The 21,292-nt window shown below is 37.9% G+C and overlaps 1 long non-coding RNA gene across 1 annotated transcript; it reads left to right on the forward strand.

Moving 5' to 3' along the window:
• Positions 1 to 1,779: 1,779 nt before the first annotated feature.
• LOC120487038 (uncharacterized) lies at positions 1,780 to 4,088 on the forward strand. The gene is made up of 4 exons (XR_016169623.1): positions 1,780 to 2,002; positions 2,646 to 2,796; positions 3,637 to 3,764; positions 3,934 to 4,088. It is a non-coding gene; the product is annotated as an uncharacterized LOC120487038 (long non-coding RNA).
• The last annotated feature ends 17,204 nt before the right edge of the window (positions 4,089 to 21,292 follow it).

Genomic DNA, 21,292 nt, shown 5'->3' on the forward strand with positions numbered 1-21,292 from the left:
TATGTCCTTATACATGGCATGGGTTTTGCCACTATATAATAGACCAAACAGGTCTGATCCGTCATTACTACAATTAGCCTGAAAAATTTGAGTAGCCTAAATCTGTAAGCTTGAAGTGTTATGTTTTCTTGTTATAATGTATGATTTGCATAAATAAAAACGGCAGCATCTGTGTTGATGAGAGAATCAAAGTGTCTCGTTCCCCATTTCTGCGGTCGTTTCGGTTTTCGATTTCTCTACAATGTAAAACTCGGCGCTTAGCGCCTACGTCACGCAAAGCTTTGTGGCGAGAACCGTTTCAGCGGTTAGTTCAAAGAAGAGATACGGATACAGTCATAAAACTTATTACACAGCATTCGCCACATTAATAATTATGGACATAAGAGATATTGATTTCAGATTTAACTGTTTTACAATCGTACCTGACAAAACAATCGTCACAAAATGGCAGCCGCTGCGTACTGACATAATTAAATAACTGTACGCAAAATATTGTTTTAATAGCTAACCACCAAACGCAAAACTTCCACAAAGAAAACCCGTTCCTAGTGATTGTGTAGCTGTGTTTCTGTTTTTAGCGTTTGGAATAATTCACCGCTGGATGGCGCGATTGACCAATCAGAATCAAGTATTCCACAGAGCCGTGTAATGCGCGTAATAACGTAAAATATATTGTGAGGAACATGAAAAACAAAGTCTCCACAGCGGCTGTTGCTTCTAATGGGTTAAAAGCCTTTCTGTCTCCTGGCCGTGTATTTATTGACTCGAAACCCTCTTATTTGTATAACACAAATTTGCCCCAGTGCATGATGGGTATGATTTTGATAGCAATCAGCCACCTGATCGCATTCAGAGCTCATCTGTCCTTTAATGCTGTAAATCACATTACGCTTCTGAAGCAGACTCATCCATCTCCACCTTTAGACGGAGAGAAACGCTGCAAATGTGCTTACAAAATAATGGATTAAAAGTGTGTTTCAGCCCGATCGAGCCGATATTGATTGGACACATTGTTTCATCCTCTCATCTGTGCCATTACAGAGTCTACTTTTCTTTTTCCTCGTGCTTTCGCTTCTCAAAGACGCGCAAATCTCAACATTATGGCCGGAAATGAGAAATGCTCACGTGTCTGTGCATTATCGCGCTCCAATCGCGCGCTTTGTCGGATTCTCCTCGTCTTCTGTCCGTTTACTCTTTGTTTCAGTCAGGCAGTGTGTGTGTGTGTGTGTGTGTGTGTGTGTGTGTGTGTGTGTGTGTGTGTTTTACCAAGCCCGTCTGTAATGGTTTAATCTATGAGGCATAATATTGAATCTCTGACAAGGCTCTTTGGGAAATCGTGGAAGAATAACTATTCTTATTCTGTCTCATTTTTCACCAGCGCTGAATTCAATTATCTAATATGATTTGTATGCTTATTAATCTTCATTATTCATAGATTCTCAATGGCTTTGCGACGTGGGCAAGTTAACGATATTTCCGTGGTGTGTGTGTCGTGAGGTAATGAAATAGAGTTTCATTAGATGTCGGCTTGATGTTGTTCGCTTCTGTCAGTGATGAGACTCTCCTGAAGTCCAAGCTGACACTCAGAACAATGCGACGACAATCTGTCACACACTCGTCAAGGACTGGGACAAAGATCCCTCTGTTCTCCATCATAGACAGCCTACACTGTTCACACTGTTGTTTTGCGTGTATATTGCTGAAGGATCAAATAAACACACGTTCATACACTTCTTTAATATTAGTAATCATTTATAGTATACATACTGTACCACACTGTAATGAATTGCTGTAAAAATTACAGCCATATTTTACAGCCGCTGGCTGTTTTCTAATAATACAGCATTTTGCTGTAAACTGCAATGCATTCTGGGGCCGCGTGGCGGTTTGATTCAAAATACAGAATATTGCTGTAAATTTCAAATCGACACAGAGGCATTGTGATCTTCAACGGTCGTGTCGTCGACTTTCGGATAGCGGCAAGAGGAGTGATTCTCAACTGGTAAGTGACTTATTTCAGTTTCTTATGTTTCATGTTGTGTTACTCGTAGACTATGAAGGTAATGTTATATTCGCGGTTCATATTGGTTACCGAGGATCACGCATCCTCCGTACGGGGCGCGAGGGAGACTTGCGCGGGGCTTCAGCAGCCCAGACGCGGGTAGTATTTCACACATTCCCCGGGATCTATGGGCTCCTTTGTTGAGAAGAATTACATGCTTTTCTGACAACAGTCGGTATTCACGAGCTTCGTGTTGATCAGCACACTTCGCCGTGATTATTTTATGGTGTAAATCAAATCATAATCTGTTAAAATGGGCGCCGAAATGAAAAAAAAAAAAAAAAAAAAACAGATTATGAATGTTGCTGTGTCGTAACGTTATGTTTAATATTCCGGTGTGAAAATCCCTTATATTTCAGTACGAATATAAGCTATATATCCTATATATTTTAGCTATAACATTAGCCTAAGTTACTCTCTGTGTGTAATTTGCTTATTTGTTTTCATACTTCCTTTGTTAATTTTATTTAAAAGAAAGAGTTCCTGCACTCTGAATACTAAAATATAGTTTACATATAAAATGCTGAAACATAAAAATGGTATAGTAAAAAATAAACTTTTGTCACATGTGGTATTGTTTTAGGAGACACTTTGACAAGAGGACACTGGAAGGCCAAGTTGTGTGTGAGGAGAGCATTCAGTCCAGCTTCCTGTCTGGCCTTGCTACTGTTCACTGCATATTATTACATATTCAATCAGGAGGAGCCAGCCTGCACCTTGGAGTTCATTTAAAGGTAATTATTGCATTCTTAACAACCTCAGTACATTTTACACATGTACTCAATATCTGCCTTTTGATGTATTATCTATTGACTTAAAGGGATAGTTCACGGTGAAAGTAATTTTTGATATGTTTTAGCTTACCTCAAGGGCATCCAAGATCTAGGTGTCTTTGTTTTCACAGTATTTTTAATTTTGACATTTTTAGGTCGAACCATTCTTGTCTTCAGTAATATAATGGAGGTCTATGGTCACCACCTCAAAGAGCATGCACAGAGAAGTCCAAATTAAACATGATTTAATGACTCGTAAATGTAAGTACACATTGATGGCCTAAGACAAACGGAAGTGATCTCTCGCGCGTATACGTCACTCGTCTCGTACGTCATTCGTTTTCTCACACAAACCGCTCGTTTCGTGTCTTAGGCCATCAATGTGTACTTACATTTACGAGTCATTAAATCATGTTTAATTTGGACTTCTCTGTGCATGCTCTTTGAGGTGGTGACCATAGACCTCCATTATATGACTGAAGACAAGAATGGTTCGACTTAAAAATATCAAAATTGAAAATACTGGAAACAAAGACACCTACATCTTGGATGCCCTTGAGGTAAGCTAAAACATATCAAAAATTAATTTCAAAGTGAACTATCCCTTTAATTAGTTAAATCAGGTGTTTTAATTTGTGGACATAGGGTTAGGGTTGGGAGGTCTTCCTGGGAGGTCCTCATGACTGGAGTCGAGAAACACTGCTCTAACAGATTTAAAAATCATGATTACAAGCATGAAAAACTTAAAACCAATCCTAATTGCATATTGTCTGTTTCCTGACCCTTTATGTGCTTTGTAAGAGAGGAACAAAGAAGAAAATTGCCATCTAAAAGGACAGGGCAAATGGTACAGAAGAAACAGGTTGCAGTGAACCCACGTGTTGCCACTCTTCCCTGCAAAGTGGTGTGTTCAGTGGAATTTCTGAAATGTAAGTACACACACAAACACACACACAAATATCTATTTTTTCCTTTAATTGTAACCTTTTAATATTCTTTATCTGACTCTAACTGTATCTGTCATCCCCCTGTCTGTCTCTGACTGTATCATTATGTTTTGTAATATATCTAATGTAGTGTCCTTTTCAATATTTCTAGCCACTCTTTGCATCCTGTGATGGAACAGCATCCGGAGCTGAATTATTCTCCATTTTTGATCATACGTGTTTTGGACTCACTTGGGGCCTTGTTGTTTGGACATGTTTGTCTGGGAACGAAGAGGTGACAATTCATTCATGTCTGTTTTTTTTTTTTTTTTTAGAACCATTTTATTATGATCATGTTGGTCAACTTGTTGTTTTAAATGTCATTTGCGTATTTCTTCTTTGTGTGAAGGGCCCTGATGGCTTATTTGTTTTAAGTAATTAAAAAATTTGTCCATTTGTAAATAATAATTAAAAAATAAATAAAATATACAAAATACACTGTTTTATGCTTTTTTCCATGCATATTTTAAAGTTATAAATTAAATAAATGTTGACCTGTTTTTATAGGATGTTGAATAGTTTGTTTGTTTTGTGAAGTAATAGGGGAATTAAGTTGCATGTTATACAACACTTACTGAATTTAAAAACAATTGTTTAAAGCTTATGCAGTTGATAAATAATTAACATTTAAAATTCAGCTGGCATTTTACATATTTCCCAGATATAGCGAATACAAAGATTCATGGAACTACTGTAAAAAATACAGTTATTTACTGTTTTTAACTGTATTTTACTGAATACAGTAAAAATCTGTAAATTAAATTACAGAACTATACTGTAAAAAATACAGTAACTGGCTGGCAACCCTGCTGCCAGTATTTTACTGTAAAATTTACAGGAAAATTTTTTACAGTGCATTCAAAACATGTATTACAGTCAAAATATTGAAATATTATTAAATATTATGTGAATATATAGTAAAGTGCAATTTATTCCTGTGATCAAAGCTGAATTTATATAATTAAAAATAAAGAAAAAACAGTGAAATATTATTCTAATATAAATCATCTGTTCTCTATGTGAATATACAGTAAAGTGTAATTTATTCCTGTGATTTCCAGCATCATTACTCCAGTCTTCAGTGTCACATGACCCTCCAGAAATCACTCTAATATGAGGATCTGATGATCAAGACACAGGTATGATTATTATCAGTGTTGGAAACAGTTGTGCTGCTTGATAAATGTAATTTTGTCAGAATTATTTGATGAAAAGAAAGTTTGAAAGAACAGTGTTTATTTGAATCTTTTGCAAAATTATGTCAATTTAATCCTTGCTGAATTAAAGTATTAATTTCTTCCCCAAATAAACCCCAAACCTACGAGACTCCGCCCCTCCGTCCACCGTTACACAACACTGCGTTTATGAGAAGTTCATAAAGAGATCGTAAAACTAATCCTTATGGAATATCTTAAATAGGCCTAATCCCTGGATCATCACACACACACACACACACACACACAGCTGGAGGTTCAGATGGCCTTTAGGGACAGAGGGCTGGAGAGGAAGCTTCAGGGTTTGGAGCAATTAGAGTGTCAGACTCTGAAACACACACACACACACACACACACACACACCTGTGCGTGTTAAGGGCCCGTGGCCCCTGGGGATGCCTGTGAGAGAGTGTGTGTGACAGCGTGAGCGATCATCGTCATTAGAATTATTTATTCTCTAAGCACAGACTCACTGCAGGCCCGCACTAATACAATTCACGAATTACAATCAGACACACACACACACACCTCACAACCTGTCAACACACTCCAGATCCGCCCTGCTGAGCTGATGTTCTGGTGTCGTCGTCTGGTGAGTTTCATTGGATTCAGTTGCAGGTCTTTCTCTCCGATCAGAAACACAGAGTCGTTTAGTTGAGTTTTTGTGTTATTATAATGATATCAAACTTCAATACAAACACACTTTCCTTCAGATGTCCCGTGTATTAAAACACAACCACACCATATCATTCTGTTTATTTGGTCTCTGTCTCTTTAAATGCTCCAGGGCTGATTCTGATTGGCTGTCAGTGTTTCTCCTTCATCAGCTGGAAATAAAGTTGATCTGAAAATGATTCCGTTAATATTGTCGCGTGTCGTCGTCTCGTCATCATTATAGTCGTGCTGTTCTAGATCAGTTTCACACACCCCGCTTTCAATCCAAAATCAGTCAGAAAAACAAAACAAAACAAAACGTGGAATTTGAAAATCTTTCCACTTTTAGAAAGTCCATCAACTTCCAAATCAAAAACCTTAAATATTAGTATTTTTACCGTTTTGTAAAATAAAATATTATTATTAAATAGGTTTTTACTGTGCAATAGTATTAATATTACTATAGTAATATATTTCTTTGATTTAATTTAACAGATTTAAAATTTGTATATTTCACACACATAAATGTATATAATAGGGCTGTGCAAAAATGAATTGCGATTAATCGCATCCAAAATAAAAGTCTGTGTTTACGTAATATATTTGTGTGCGCTGTATATAATTATTTTGTCTATATAAATACACACACATTCATGTATATATTTAAGAAAATGTGTTATTCATATATAAAATATTTACATTTATATAATATAGATTATGTATTTATATACAGAATTTAAGTGCAAATAATTCTTAAATATATACATGCATGCATAGGTATTTATAATACAAAATAATTATATACAGCACACACAAATATATTATGTAAACACAGACTTTTATTTTGGATGCGATTAATCGCAATTCATTTTTTAACCAGCCCTAGTATATAGATTATAGACCATTTCACAAGATGTAAACACTTCCTATTTCAGTTTGTAACTGTTTTCTTTATTTCACATGTAAAGAAAACATCTTAAAGATGTTTGTTTAACTTTTTGATTCAGTTTTAAATGTTCTGTTGGTTGTATTTTATCCCAGCTTTTATGTAGTGTTAAAAAACTGAAACGGGAAGTGCTTCTGGACCAGTGTTGTTTACATCTTGTGAAATGGTCTATATCCACTTTTTATATAGAAGCATATCATATTTATAACTGTTTATTTCGTTGCAAAATATATGGATATTATCGTTCAACTCTGATCTGATAAAGATTATAAACATTAACATCATGATATTGATCATCTAAAGCAGCTTTTGGCGAAACACAATTGACTAATAGTAATGTTTAATATTATTGTGGTATATAAATATTAAATGAGTGACACTGAAGTGGAGGTTTTTGCTTTGAATGTTTGTTGTCTTGATTTGAAATCTCTCCTGAATAGTTGCATTGAGACACTGCTGACTTCATCTGTGTGTGTGTGTGTGTGTGTGTGTGTTAATATCTGGCCAGTTGTATCTCATCATGGCACTTCAGGGTCTCGGTGTGGGACTGTTCTCGACTCTCTCTGCGCTTCAGAGCGTTTGCTTTCACACTGTCCAGTCATCAGAAGAAGAGGAGGCTGGGAAATATCATCCCATAAATCAAAGCAGTAAGCGCTTTTTACAGAGACCTTCCTCCTGATGAAGTCGTCCAGACCTGTAAACACACACACACACACACACACACACACACATAATCAGGCATTGTAAATCATCTCTCTACGCTTTGGCAGGTAAAGTTGACTAGACTAAAGTGTGTGTCTGTGTTTAGAATTACAATGGAGAGCAAGAGCTTGATGACATCATCGCTGGAACTCTACACATGGTTCGTGAACTCTAAAGCTGAGGTCATGTTCATATGAAATCTCACAGTCGAAGTCAACAAGTTTACTAGTTCTGCGTGCAATCGGGAGAGGCAAACAATCACACGCAGAGCTCTGGATATGGGACTCTCAGTTTGTGTAAGAGTATATAGATATATAACATATAGAGGTTTATTTTCCCCTCATTCATTTCACACACGTCTCGTACAATCATGTGCTTTTGTTTCGTGGATACTTTTTTTCTTGATTTCCCCCAAAAGATTAGTGTGACAACATGCCCCATAGGCACACTGATAAACACTGACGTCTTCGCTCTTCCACTCTGTGTGTGATAATATAGATACGGGCGTGTGTTATGCAGTTTTAATGGTTTTTTTTTTTCAATGTTGCACTCTAAAAAATGCTGGGTTGTTTTAACCCAATTTTGGGTCAATTTTGACAAACTCAAACATTGGGTTAAAAATGTAATTTAAAAATGTAACCCAATGGCTGGATTTGTCCATATTTGATCCAGTATTGAGGCATTTTATGTGCTATAATATTATAATATAATGGTAAAGGTGACGTCACTTTAACAGTCACGGTTAGCTAGAGCGCTAAAGCAAGTACACTAGCGTGTGTGTGTCTCTGGAGCCGAGGGGGCGACGGTCACAGTCTGTACTGGAGACCCGACCGCCGACCGAGAGATTCAATCTCGCACTTAATCAATATACCGGCCCGTGAAGAAGAGAAACGCTGTACCTGCTGACCTGTATTCTCTATAGTGTTGATGTGGAAACTAGGAAATACACGGTTTCGTCACGCTAGTGTGTGTGGAAGTATTTAAAACAAGTGTGTGATGACTCCGTTTGGTCCCTGTTCACCCCTAAAATTGATCAGTGATAAATGTGAGCGCAGTTCAAAGTTCAAGGTGCAGTGTGTGGTTTCTAGCAGCATCTAGTGATGAAGTGGTGAATTGCACCCAACAAAAGTGGAACGCATGAACTAATTGTTCCACATTTGTCAATGAGAGCATATGGCGTAATTTTGATATATTTTTAAGATGGAAAAATGCGGTTGTACAGATACTAGACACATGACTTTCAAATGAGAGATTGGTATCAAAGAGCACACTCAGCTTCCTAACCGATGACGAAGACTTAAAGGATTGGTTCACTTTTGAAAAATCTTTTGCTGATAATTTACTCGCCCCCATGTCATCCAAGATGTCCATGTCGTTCCTCAGTCGAAAAGAAATTAAGGTTTTTGATGAAAACATTCCAGGATTTTTCTCCATATAATGGACTTCAATGGGGACCAAACGGTTCAAGGTCCAAAAGAGAGTTTCAGTGCAGCTTCAAAGGGCTTTAAACGACACCAGACGATGAATAAGGGTCTTATCATGCGAAACGATCGCTCATTTAATAAATAAATAGAAATGTTTAAGTTTTATAAGCTCAAAAGGTCACGGGCGACGTAGCCGGAAGTACAAAATCAAAATCGTCAGACATCGTTGTTTTACCTTTTAATTCCTTTTTTGTAAACGGCGTTTGAGTTAGTTTGCACGTTCAGCCTAAGCGTTCAACTTGACTCTGTACTTCCGGCTACGTCGCCCGTGACCTTTTGAACGTAATTACGTATTACGTGACGTTACAAACGCGCCTCACGGAATAGAGCAAGGCTAGCATTTGTCCTTAGAAAAGTTACATTTTTGGAATAAGTTTTGAAATAACCGATCGTTTCGCATGATAAGACCCTTATTCATCGTCTGGTGTCGTTTAAACACATTTGAAGCTGCACTGAAACTGTCATTTGGAACTTGAACCGTTTGGTCCCCATTGAAGTCCATTATATGGAGAAAAATCCTGGAATGTTTTCATCAAAAACCTTCATTTCTTTTCGACTGAGGAAAGAAAGACATGGACATCTTGGATGACACGGGGGCGAGTAAATTATCAGCAAAAGATTTTTCAAAAGTGAACTACTCCTTTAACAGAGCAGCCATCAAGTGTTAGACAGTATTCTAGGCTGTTATGTGTGGAAGTTTTTTGTCCAATAATTAGAATCTCTATTTTTTCAGATTTTAGTAGTAGGACATTACTAGTCATCCAGTTTTGTATATCAGCTATGCGTTCCGTTAATTTTGTGAGTTGGTAAGTTTGGTTAGGTTTTGAAGAGATATACAGCTGGGTATCATCAGCATAACTAATGCTTATTCCATGTTTCCTAATGATATCTCCTAATGGCAGCATGTACAGAGTGAACAGCAGCGGTCCTAGTACTGAGCCTTGTGGTACGCCATACTGAACTTCATTTACTGCTACAAACTGATAACGGTCAGATAAGTGTGATTTAAACCATGCTAATGCAGTTCCACAAATGCCAAGTCTAGTCTATTTAAATTGAAAAGAATGTTGTGGTCAATTGTGTCGAATGCAGCACTGAGATCGAGTAACACTAATAGAACCGCGATCGGGTGATAAGAGCAGATCATGTGTGACTAATGAGAGCTGTCTCAGTACTATGATGCGCTCTAAATCCTGCAGATATCATTTCTTTCAAGAAAGGAACACAGTTGTGAGGAAACTGTTTTTCCCAGTATCTTTAAAACTCACTTAATGTCTGAAACTGAAACGCTGGAAAAGTTTGAGAGTTTTAAACTCTTTTCTATTATTGGCATGACAAAACTGTATATTTGCATTACCAAAGTTGATTGACTTTACTGCAAATGTATTAAACATAGAATTTAAGCCTTATTAGATTATCCCTCTAGCAAAATGGTTTCTTTAGGATATCAATATTGTGTCGGTTGTTGTTTTCTTCTGTGAAGCTGTATGTTGTCTATTTCAGGGAGAGTCTTATTGGGGTATTTACAGTGTGGAATGATCATTTCATAAATTTAGTGTTATTTTCTGTTGTTTTGATGTTGCAAGCAGAAAAAAAAAACTAATGAAATAGATTTAACATAAACATAGAATTTACAGGATAAATACGAAAATAACTATATTTAATAAAAATGTAATATTTTGTAAATGTTACACACTGCACCTTTAACAGTGAAGGTTAGCTCGAGCGCTAAAGCAAATAAACTAGCGTGTGTGTGTGTGTGTCTCTGGAGCCGAGGGGGCGACGGTCACACTGTTAAAGTCATGAGTCTGTACTGGAGGCCCTCAGGGGCCCGACCGCCGACCGAGAGATTCAATCTCGCGCTTAATCGATATTCCGGCCCGTGAAGAAGAGCAGCGGCGGATGAGGAATGAGCTCCGCTTCTCCTCGTCTCTCATCAGTGCTGACGCTGTTCCTCACAGAGAAGCGGCCGTGCTCCACCACTGGAGAGAAACACACACTCTTCTGATGATGTGTTAGGGATGAGAGAAACACACACACTCTTGTGATGATGTGTTAGGGATGAGAGAAACACACACACTCTTGTGATGATGTTTTAGCTGTGTCAGTGAAGCTGGAGATCGGATCAGATGATCTCAGTTCTCTCGGTGCCGTCACATCTGAACACACACTTAACACTCGCTGCACTGTTGCGGGAACACACTCGACTCGCGCGGGACTGAGAGCTTTTCTTGCTGACAGTGTTTGACCTGAAACTGAAAACTGGCCGTGGAAACACAGTCTCTGTTATCATTACATCATGCAGAAGTGCAGCAGCAGGTACAGCTCAACCTCAACCACAGCGTGTGTTCTTGAAGAGACAGAGTTAATCAGTCCAGAGAGAGAGAGAGAGAGAGAGGGGTTCTCTCTTCCTTCCTCCCTTCCTTCCTTTCTTTCTTCCTTTCTTCCTTCCTTCCTTCTTTCCTTCTTTCTTTCTTTCTTTCCTTCTTTCTTCTTTCCTTCCTTCTTTCCTTCCTTCTTTCTTTCTTTCTTTCTTTCTTTCTTTCCCTCCTTCCTTCCTTCCTTCCTTTCTTCTTTCCTTCCTTGTTTCCTTCTTTCTTCCCTTCCTTCCTCCCTTCCATCTTTCCTTCCTTGTTTCCTTCCTTCCTTTATTCTTTCCTTCCTTGTTTCCTTCTTTCTTTCTTTCCTTCCTTCCTCCCTTCCTTCTTTCCTTCCTTGTTTCCTTCCTTCTTTCCTTCCTTCTGTCTTTCCTTCCTTCCTTCCTTGTTCCTTCCTTCCTTCCTTGTTTCCTTCCTTCTTTCCTTCCTTCATTGTTTCCTTCCTTCTTTCCTTCCTTCATTGTTTCCTTCCTTCCTTGTTTCCTTCCTTCTTTCCTTCCTTCCTTGTTTCCTTCCTTCCTTCTTTCCTTCCTTGTTTCCTTCTTTCTTTCTTTCTTTCCTTCCTTCTTTCTTCTTTCCTTCCTTCTTTCTTTCTTTCTTTCCCTCCTTCCTTCCTCCCTTCCTCCCTTCCTTCCTTCCTTCTTTCCTTCCTTGTTTCCTTCTTTCTTCCCTTCCTTCCTCCCTTCCATCTTTCCTTCCTTGTTTCCTTCCTTCCATTATTATTTCCTTCCTTGTTTCCTTCTTTCTTTCCTTCCTTCCTCCCTTCCTTCCTTGTTTCCTTCCTTCTTTCCTTCCTTCTGTCTTTCTTTCCTTCCTTCTTTCCTTCCTTCCTTTCTTGTTCCTTCCTTTGTTCCTTCCTTGTTTCCTTCCTTCTTTCCTTCCTTCATTGTTTCCTTCCTTCCTTCTTTCCTTCCTTCTTTCCTTCCTTCATTGTTTCCTTCCTTCCTTCTTTCCTTCCTTCATTGTTTCCTTCCTTCCTTCTTTCCTTCCTTCCTTGTTCCTTCCTTCCTTCCTTGTTTCCTTGTTTCCTTCCTTCTTTCCTTCCTTCCTTGTTTCCTTCCTTCTTTCCTTCCTTCATTGTTTCCTTCCTTCCTTCTTTCCTTTCTTCATTGTTTCCTTCCTTCCTTGTTTCCTTCCTTCTTTCCTTCCTTCATTGTTTCCTTCCTTCCTTCTTTCCTTCCTTCCTTGTTTCCTTCCTTCCTTCCTTCAATTAACAGTAATGACAAAAATTCTAATTTTTGTTTTTAAATTTCTACATAATCAATCTTGGAGATTTCAACCAGGTATAATTATTGTGTTGTGTGAGAGTATGTGAATGAGTGTGTGTGTGTGTGTGAGAGAGAGAGAGAGAGAGAGAGAGAGAGAATGTAAGTGTGTTTGTGTGTGTGAGAACGTGTGTGAGTGAGTGATGTGTGTGAGTGTGTGTGTGTGAGTGAGAGAGAGAGAAAATGTAAGTGTGTGTGTGTGAGAGAGTGTGCGAGTGTGTGTGTGTCTGTGAGAGAGAGTGTGTATGTGACTGAGTGTGTGTGAGAGAGAGAGAGAGAGAGAGAGAGTACGTAAGTGTGTTAGACTGTTTGTGAGAAAGAGATTGTGTGTGTGTGTGTGTGTCAGAGGGAAGTATGAGTGATGGAGGGTCTGCTGATGGAGAGTGTGTTGACGGATGAGTGTGACAGACAGATGGTTTTGCTCGTCGTCTCTTTAATCACACAGACTCGCCTGGGCGTGAAGGCAGAGCTTTGTCTCGTCATGGCAACAAACAGGAGACAAATTTACCCACAATTCACTCCCACACCCCTCCTCGTGGCTGATGTTTTTGGCTAAGTGTAAGAAAGAGAGAGCGGGTGTCATGAAGCAAATATGTGTTTAAAAAAGGCGAAATTGAAAAAGAAGAAAGACTTCAGAATGGAGTTTTGTCTTCAAACTCGCTGGATAAAATCCTTTCTGTCAGAGAGACTAAATTATGATGAAGAGTGGAAAACTGATGAGTTTCTCCATTACAGATCGCTGACTGAGATGCTGTTTGATCCTTTGTGGTTGCTAGGGTGTTTTGAGTGGTTGCTAGGGTGTCTGAATAGTTGCAATGTAAAATTACAATCACTTGCAAAATCTTTGAGTTGATTTCTGCTTTAACTCAACATGTCCTTTCCAATGTCGCGACTTATGAGTCATCTAAAATTCTGAGTTTCCTACTAGGGTGTTCCGAGTGGTTGCTTGGGTGTTCTGAGTGGTTGCTAGGTTGTTATGAGTGGTTGCTAGGGTTTCACAAGTGGTTGCTAGGTTTTTTTGAGTGGTTGCTAGGGCTTTCTGAGAGGTTGCTTGGGTGTTCTGAGTGGTTGCTAGGTTGTTACAAGTGGTTGCTAGGGTTCCAGGAGTTGTTGCTAGGGTTCCACGAGTGATTGCTAGGTTGTTATGAGTGGTTGCTAGGGTTTCACAAGTGGTTGCTAGGCTTTTTTGAGTGGTTGCTAGGGTTCTCTGAGAGGTTGCTTGGGTGTTCTGAGTGGTTGCTAGGTTGTTACAAGTGGTTGCTAGGGTTCCACGAGTGGTCGCTAGGGTTTCATGAGTGGTTGTTAGGGTTTTTTGAGTGGTTGCTGGGGCTTTCTGAGAGGTTGCTAGGGTGTTCTGAGTGGTTGCTAGGGTTTTCTAAGTGGTTGCTAGGGTGTCTGAAAAGTTGCATTTGGTATGCAGCATCTACAATTAAAATAACTTGCAAAATACTGAATTTCCATGCACTTCGGACTTGATTTCTGCTTTAAATCAACGACATTTCCAACATTGCAACTTGTGTATCCTCTAAAATCCTACGTTTCATACTTGTAGTTGTTGTTCTTCTGTCCTGAAGTGTCTGTAGTTACGCACATGTCGAAGGAGACAAATAACCAAAATATTAAATCCACACAGAAAACTCAGCTTATGAAAACCTTTTTACGATATTCTAATTTAGAATTTGGGGGTTTTATTAGCTATAAGTCATAATCATCAATATTATAACAAATAAAGGCTTGAAATATCTCACTTTGCATGTAATGAGTCTATATAATATATTAGTTTCACCTTTTAAGTTGAATTACTGAAATAAATAAACTTTTGCACTATATTCTCATTTTTCGAGTTTCACCTGTAGAATTAAGCAACATTTAACAAAATTATTATTTTTTTTATTGAAACAATATAACTCTGAATTAAAACACACATTTAACGTGAATGCTTAAAAAATCTAAGGAAATATTACAATAGATATTGTATAGGTTTCATACTATATCTACATAATAGAAATATCATGGCACAGAGACCTCAGTTCTGCACACTAACATTCGATAGATGGCTTTTGTCTATGAATGTCTCATTTTGTGTAGAAAATGAATCCAGATTTTTACAAAATGGCAAGTTACCAAACCTAACAACAACAAGTGTAAATAAAGCTTGAAAAATCCACCTTATTTATTATGAATGCCCCAGTGCATGATGGGAACACCAGTATTAGAAAAGTTGAGCAGATTTTACTAATGTAATATGTCATATTTATTGTCTTTTGTAAGTATCTCATCTAAAGCGTTGTGAACATTACTCAGTATACATGTGTTTACAACTAAATGATATTAATAAGTTACTTCAAATGTTGAAGTACCAAACATAGATTTATTGGTTGAAAATATAGATTTTTTTTTTTCTGTTACAATTACAACTTGGAGTCATTTTGTGTGTTTGGCTTGAGAAGTTTTCTGGACTTTACTTCTTAAAGCTGAGGTTTGAGCACGAGTGTTTTAACGCTGACCTCAGCTGAACACACACACACACACACACACACACACACACACACATGCAGATGAGGCGACAGTCAGGTGATAATTATCTAAATGATCGACTCAGCAAAACAGCAGGTTTCTGTAACAAACACACACACACACACACACACACACATGAAGCGCTGAGGAGTGACAGCAGAAGACTGCCTCTCTCTCTCTCTCTCTCTGTCTGTCTCTCTGTGTCTCTCTCTCTCTCTCTGTCTGTCTGTCTCTCTTTCTCTCTGCTTGTCTCTCTCTCTCTCTCTCTCTCTCTCTCTGTCATGTCTGCTGTGGATCTCAAGGTTACTCTGTCAAGGTTAAATTGACTTTAGATTAATTAAGTGTCAATTAACAGGGTAATTGTTTCATAATGTGGCGGCCCCGGAGGCCGAGGTGTGAGTGAGAAGGGCCGCCACTGTCAGACTCGCTTTAGGGCACGACTCAAGTGTGTGTGTGTGTGTGTGTGTCAAGACACTGTAGATCCGTCTCTTTACACTCACTGATGGCAACACAAGAACACACACAGTCTCAAACCTTCACTAGAGTCACACACAGAGCAGATATAGATATAAATATAGATATAGATATTGTTCAGTCACCTTTCTTATATAAGCATATACAACTTTATCCACATACATATTGTACTTTCATATAAAGCGTATACTTCATACGCTTTCATATATAACTTTCATATATAGCAAATATCAACTGCTGGATTTTTAATTTTGTTACAAAATGTAACTATATTATAGTTCAACTCACATCTGATAAAGACTTAAAGATATTAAGATATTATAAACATTAACGTCATGATTTTTGTGTATGATTTTGTAAATATTTTCTACAATGTTTATTTTGAACATTAATTAATTATACTGTATATTGTTTATATTTTTATTATATATATATATATATATATGCTGAAGGGCATTGTTCGGCTCGACGCGGGCGGAGTGTCCCGTTCAGCCGTCATTTATTCACCATACAGCACAGCCTCGAGTATAAAACGGTTACCACAAAACAAAAATATTAAAGAAAAAAAATATATTAGTGCAACTTTAGAGCCGTCGGGTCAAGATGTCATGTTTTATCATCAATAAAGCACAGCTTTTGACCAATCAGAATCCTGTTTTATATACATATATATATAGTACATAATTATATATTTTATATATAATACTTTATTATAATATATATATTTGTTTATTTATTTTTCTTAATTATTAATTTTATTAATATATATATTTATTTATTGTTTCATTCTAGAAAATATATAATACATTGTATCACAATTATATTATGTTTATTTTTTATTTGATTTATTTTTTTTAATTACATATTTATACTTTAACTTTTTGCTAATACACACACACACATGCATACACTCGACTGAATCTCTGGCAGGGCTTTTACTGCAGCAGATCCAGAAGATGAATGGAGTGAAAGAGAAAGACAGAGAAGAGAGCAAGAAAAGATGATAGAGGGATAAAGAGGACAGGCTGATGAAATGCTGATTGGCTCTTGTCTTTAATAGCTGGCCTGGAGGAGAGCAGCGACCCAAGCCCATCTATAATCTCTCTCTCTCTCTCTCTCTCTCTGTTCTTCAGGGCAGGGAGGAAGTGATGTCGCTTACCTTTTACCAAAATAAAGAAATCCATTTCCACCCTCTTCATCTCGGCACTGTTTCTGTGTGTGTGTGTGTGTGTGTGTCTCGTATCATCGCTGCTTTCATTAGTGCAACTGCATTATAGAAATGTCACACACACATTAGAGTTGATTTATGACAAATGACATATTAGCATAATTAGCCCTATGAAATACATTTTATCCCCCCCATCCCATTTCTGGACTCTGATTTGATGGTTAAATTAATGTTTGAAATCAAAAATCACGTGCAATTTATTGAAATCATGATCATTTTACAAGTTAATTTATAGTTTCAAAAGAATAGTACGGAAGCGTGTCACATTCACTTGAAGAAACAAAATCTACTCTGAATTAATGACTTAATTATCTTAAAAACTCATTAATTCATAAAAACAGAGTTGATTTTGTTTCCTCAAGTCAATGCGATACTCCTCCGTATTTTAGAGCCCCGAGAGATACGTTTGATTTTTTTCTCAAAATCTGTTTTATTTTTCCCAAATTCCATGTTTTTATTTTTCTGGATTCCATTTGAATTGAGTTTTTTTTCCTGAAATTCTGTGTTTTATTTGTTCTGAATCAAAGATTTGACCATATTGGTCTGGCATAAAATTTCAAATAATTTTTATTAATTTTATTAAATTTTAATAATTTTGTGTCCAGCCTACGTTTTATTTATCCATCCAAAATATGTTAAATTGCACATTACACAGTAAATTCCATCGTTATGACCGGAGCAGAAATTATGTCATATTCAACAGACAAAATTTCAAAAATAAAAGTGCAAAACACAAAGTTTTGAAGCGATTCTGAACGTCAGTAATCCAGGCTCGCTGATCCTGTGTAGGTTTGCAACTAATTTGCATAATGCCAGCCCGTGGTGCTGATTGGCTGAGCAGCGTCTCTTGGCTCCGCCCTCAAACACTAGTGTATCGTTCGGCTCGTGTTGTTCGTGTCGAGGAGACGCTGCTTTCTGAGATTGATATGAAACCCACGCCATCGTCACTGTTCGTATCACTGTGATCAAGATATGATAATGAGCGTTTGCTTTCTGACCAATCACAGCAGAGCAGCTCTCAGAGAGGCGGGGCTTAGAGAGACTGAATCTTCGATGGAAGCGTTTCAGACACTGAGAGGAAAGCTGAAGCTGCAGTGGAGATCATGAGGACATTAACGTTATTTTTATTAGATGCATGTAGAACTATTGTAGGAGACGCAGGAAAAAATCATTATAAACCTTTAAATTAGCATAATAAATTTAAAATTAACATTTTTCTCATTTGCGGGCTGATCTTATGTCTGTATTGTTGCATCACAACATAACGTTTTATTTCTCAGTTGTATTTCTGTAGATGTTCATGAACGGAGGAAGATGGAAACCCTTCTGCACAGATTGCGTATGGATCGTGTGAGGAAAGCGTGTGAAGCACATAATGCTTTAAACACAAATCTATTTTAATTAAAGCTGAAATCAAGCCTCTTGTAATGAGTTTAGAGCAGAAACATTGGCCCCTGACTTCAGAGCTAATTGATATCGGGCCCTTGCGCTCCGGCTCGGCCTTCTCCTCTCTTTACCTTTAATTATTACAGTGTGTCCTATGAACGAGCGAACGCACGCTGTGCTCAGTCTCGTTAGGTGATGTTTCATCATACATGACCCGCAAAATGAAATAAAAAAATTTTAAATATGTTTTGGATGAAGACAACAAATGTTTTATTGTGTAATTTCCCTTATAACACGCAAACCTTGAATGTTGCTTCGGATAAATACGTGTTTGCATGTTGTCATTTCTGTTATAGATTCAGGAATTTACTGTATTGCAGAAAAAGATGCAAGCCTTCTAAAATGCACACCTTGAATGCAAGATACAAGCGTCTGCAAATGCATTAAATGTAAATGTCACGCTTACGGGGCTTTGTGTTAAACGCAGATCTGCTATAATGTGTGTGTTGAATGCAACGTCAATAGTTTTGTGTGAAAGCATCTGCCGAATGCATAATACAATGTCAATGCAAATGACTATCAGGAAACATGCATTATGATAGTTAATTTGTGGAATAAAAAGGTGTAATTGTCAATGTAAAAGTGTCACGATGCACAAACTCTTAATGGATTATATATTATATTTGGCGTTTAAAAAACGTCCAGGCTAAAACAAGCCATCAGTGAAGATTTAATAGACGTCTAAACCATAACCCAAGAATAGAGTCATCTATCAGATTAAATGAAATGAAAGCAAACACCTTGTAATCACTGTTGATGTTGCTTACATGCTGGAATATCATAAATGTCGTGAGTTATTTTGGCAAAAACAACATGTAACTATTCAGGGTTATTTTGTCTAGAAGTGAGTTACTCGTGGTCGGACTATACACTCTCAAAAATGTTGGGTCGTTTTAACCCAACTTTTGGGTCAAATCCAAATTTTGTCTAGAAGTGAGTTACTTGTAGTCGGACTATACACTAAAAAATGTTGGGTCGTTTTGGGCAAATATGGTCAAACTCGAATTTTGTCTGGAAGTGAGTTACTCGTAGTCGGAATATCTCTAAAAAATGTTGGGTCGTTTTAACCCAACTTTTTGGTCAAATATGGTTTAAACCAAATTTTGTCTAGAAGTGAGTTACTCGTGGTCGGACTATACACTCTCAAAAATGTTGGGTCGTTTTAACCCAACTTTTTGGTCAAATATGGTTTAACCCAAATTTTGTCTGGAAGTGAGTTACTCGTAGTGGGATTATACACTCTCAAAAATTTTGGGTCGTTTTAACCCAACTTTTGGTCAAATATGGTCAAACCCAATTTTTTTCTGGAAGTGAGTTACTTGTTGTCAGACTATACAGTCTAAAAAATGTTGGGTCGTTTTAACCCAACTTTTGGTCAAATATGGTTTAACCCAAATTTTGTCTGGAAGTGAGTTACTCGTAGTCGGACTATACACTCTAAAAAATGTTGGGTCGTTTTAACCCAACTTTTTGGTCAAATATGGTTTAACCCAAATTTTGTCTAGAAGTGAGTTACTCGTGGTCGGACTATACACTCTCAAAAATGTTGGGTCGTTTTAACCCAACTTTTTGGTCAAATATGGTTTAACCCAAATTTTGTCTGGAAGTGAGTTACTCGTAGTGGGATTATACACTCTCAAAAATTTTGGGTCGTTTTAACCCAACTTTTGGGTCAAAAACAAATTTTGTCTAGAAGTGAGTTACTTGTTGTCAGACTAAACAGTCTAAAAAATGTTGGGTCCTTTTAACCCAACTTTTGGTCAAATATGGTCAAACCCAATTTTTGTCTGGAAGTGAGTTACTCGTGGTCGGACTATACAGTCTAAAAAATGTTGGGTCGTTTTAACCCAACTTTTGGTCAAATATGGTCAAACCCAATTTTTGTCTGGAAGTGAGTTACTCGTGGTCGGACTATACAGTCTAAAAAATGTTGGGTCGTTTTAACCCAACCTTTGGTCATATATATATGGTTTAACCCAATTTTTGTCTGGAAGTGAGTTACTCGTAGTCGGACTATACACTCTAAAAAATGTTGGGTCGTTTTAACCCAACCTTTGGTCATATATATATGGTTTAACCCAATTTTTGTCTGGAAGTGAGTTACTTGTAGTCAGACTATACACTCTAAAAAATGTTGGGTCGTTTTAACCCAACTTTTGGTCAAATATGGACAAACCCAAACGTTAAAAAATTAATTAAAAAAATGGTCAATATTTGACCCAAAGCATTTTGTGGAGTGTGCGGGGTCTACAGTTAGCCGAGATGACGGCTGTTGCATGCTGGGAGTTTATTTTGAGGTGAATGTTGAGGTTCTGGTGAATCTGGCTGTTGTTTTCCGACTGTCAGCTCAGCGTCCCTCCTCTCTCGTTTACGACTCACGGTTTGTTTTTCTGTGTGGAGAATGCGGCAGATGGTTCGGACACACACTGCTGCTTTAGACTGGAGTGATGAGCGTGTGTGTGTGTGTGTGTGTGTGTGTGTCCTCCTCAATGGCTCCTCTCTGAATTGCCGGCTTCTGTCGTGTTTTCTCTCTAAATGCGTCTCCCAGTCGACCCGTCTCACTCAATCTGCCGTCCCGTCTAAAGCGCATTACGCTAACTAGCGGTGGCTAGTCTCCCGCTGATCTTTCACCTTTAACGCTGGCATTGATCCGCTCTCGGTGAGAATAATGTCAGCCATCCGCTCTTATCTCACACACAGCCGATAGCGGCCGAAAGAGACGCGTTTGCAGAATTTCTCAGCCGATATTAAAAGAACGTCGATAAGTAAGCAGTTTTGGGGAGGCGTTGTCTGGTAGCGTCTTCACCCATAATGCATCAGGGCGTGAGTTCTGAATGTGTGTGAAGAGAATTAAATGCAAAATGCATGAAGGAAAGTAAAGGGTTAAGTCACACAGGGACATTTTTACTTCCCGTTCTTTAGTTTCCGGAGACGTTTAGCAGAATGTTCTCGCTGCTCTTCCCCGCACTCAAACACGTACTGGAGTCGGCATTACCAAAACCAGTAACACTGGACTTTCTTGAAATAAAATAAAATACAAAAATATTACATTTAGTTTATATTGCAATGCACATGCCCTCAGACACACACACACACACACACACATTCGCACTCATGTACACAGTCAAACGCACACACACAAAAATACAGTCGCTCACGCGCA

This window comes from Pimephales promelas, chromosome 8 (genome assembly GCF_988280905.1).
Source record: "Pimephales promelas chromosome 8, fPimPro1.hap1.1, whole genome shotgun sequence".
In the NCBI taxonomy this organism is placed as follows: domain Eukaryota; kingdom Metazoa; phylum Chordata; class Actinopteri; order Cypriniformes; family Leuciscidae; genus Pimephales; species Pimephales promelas.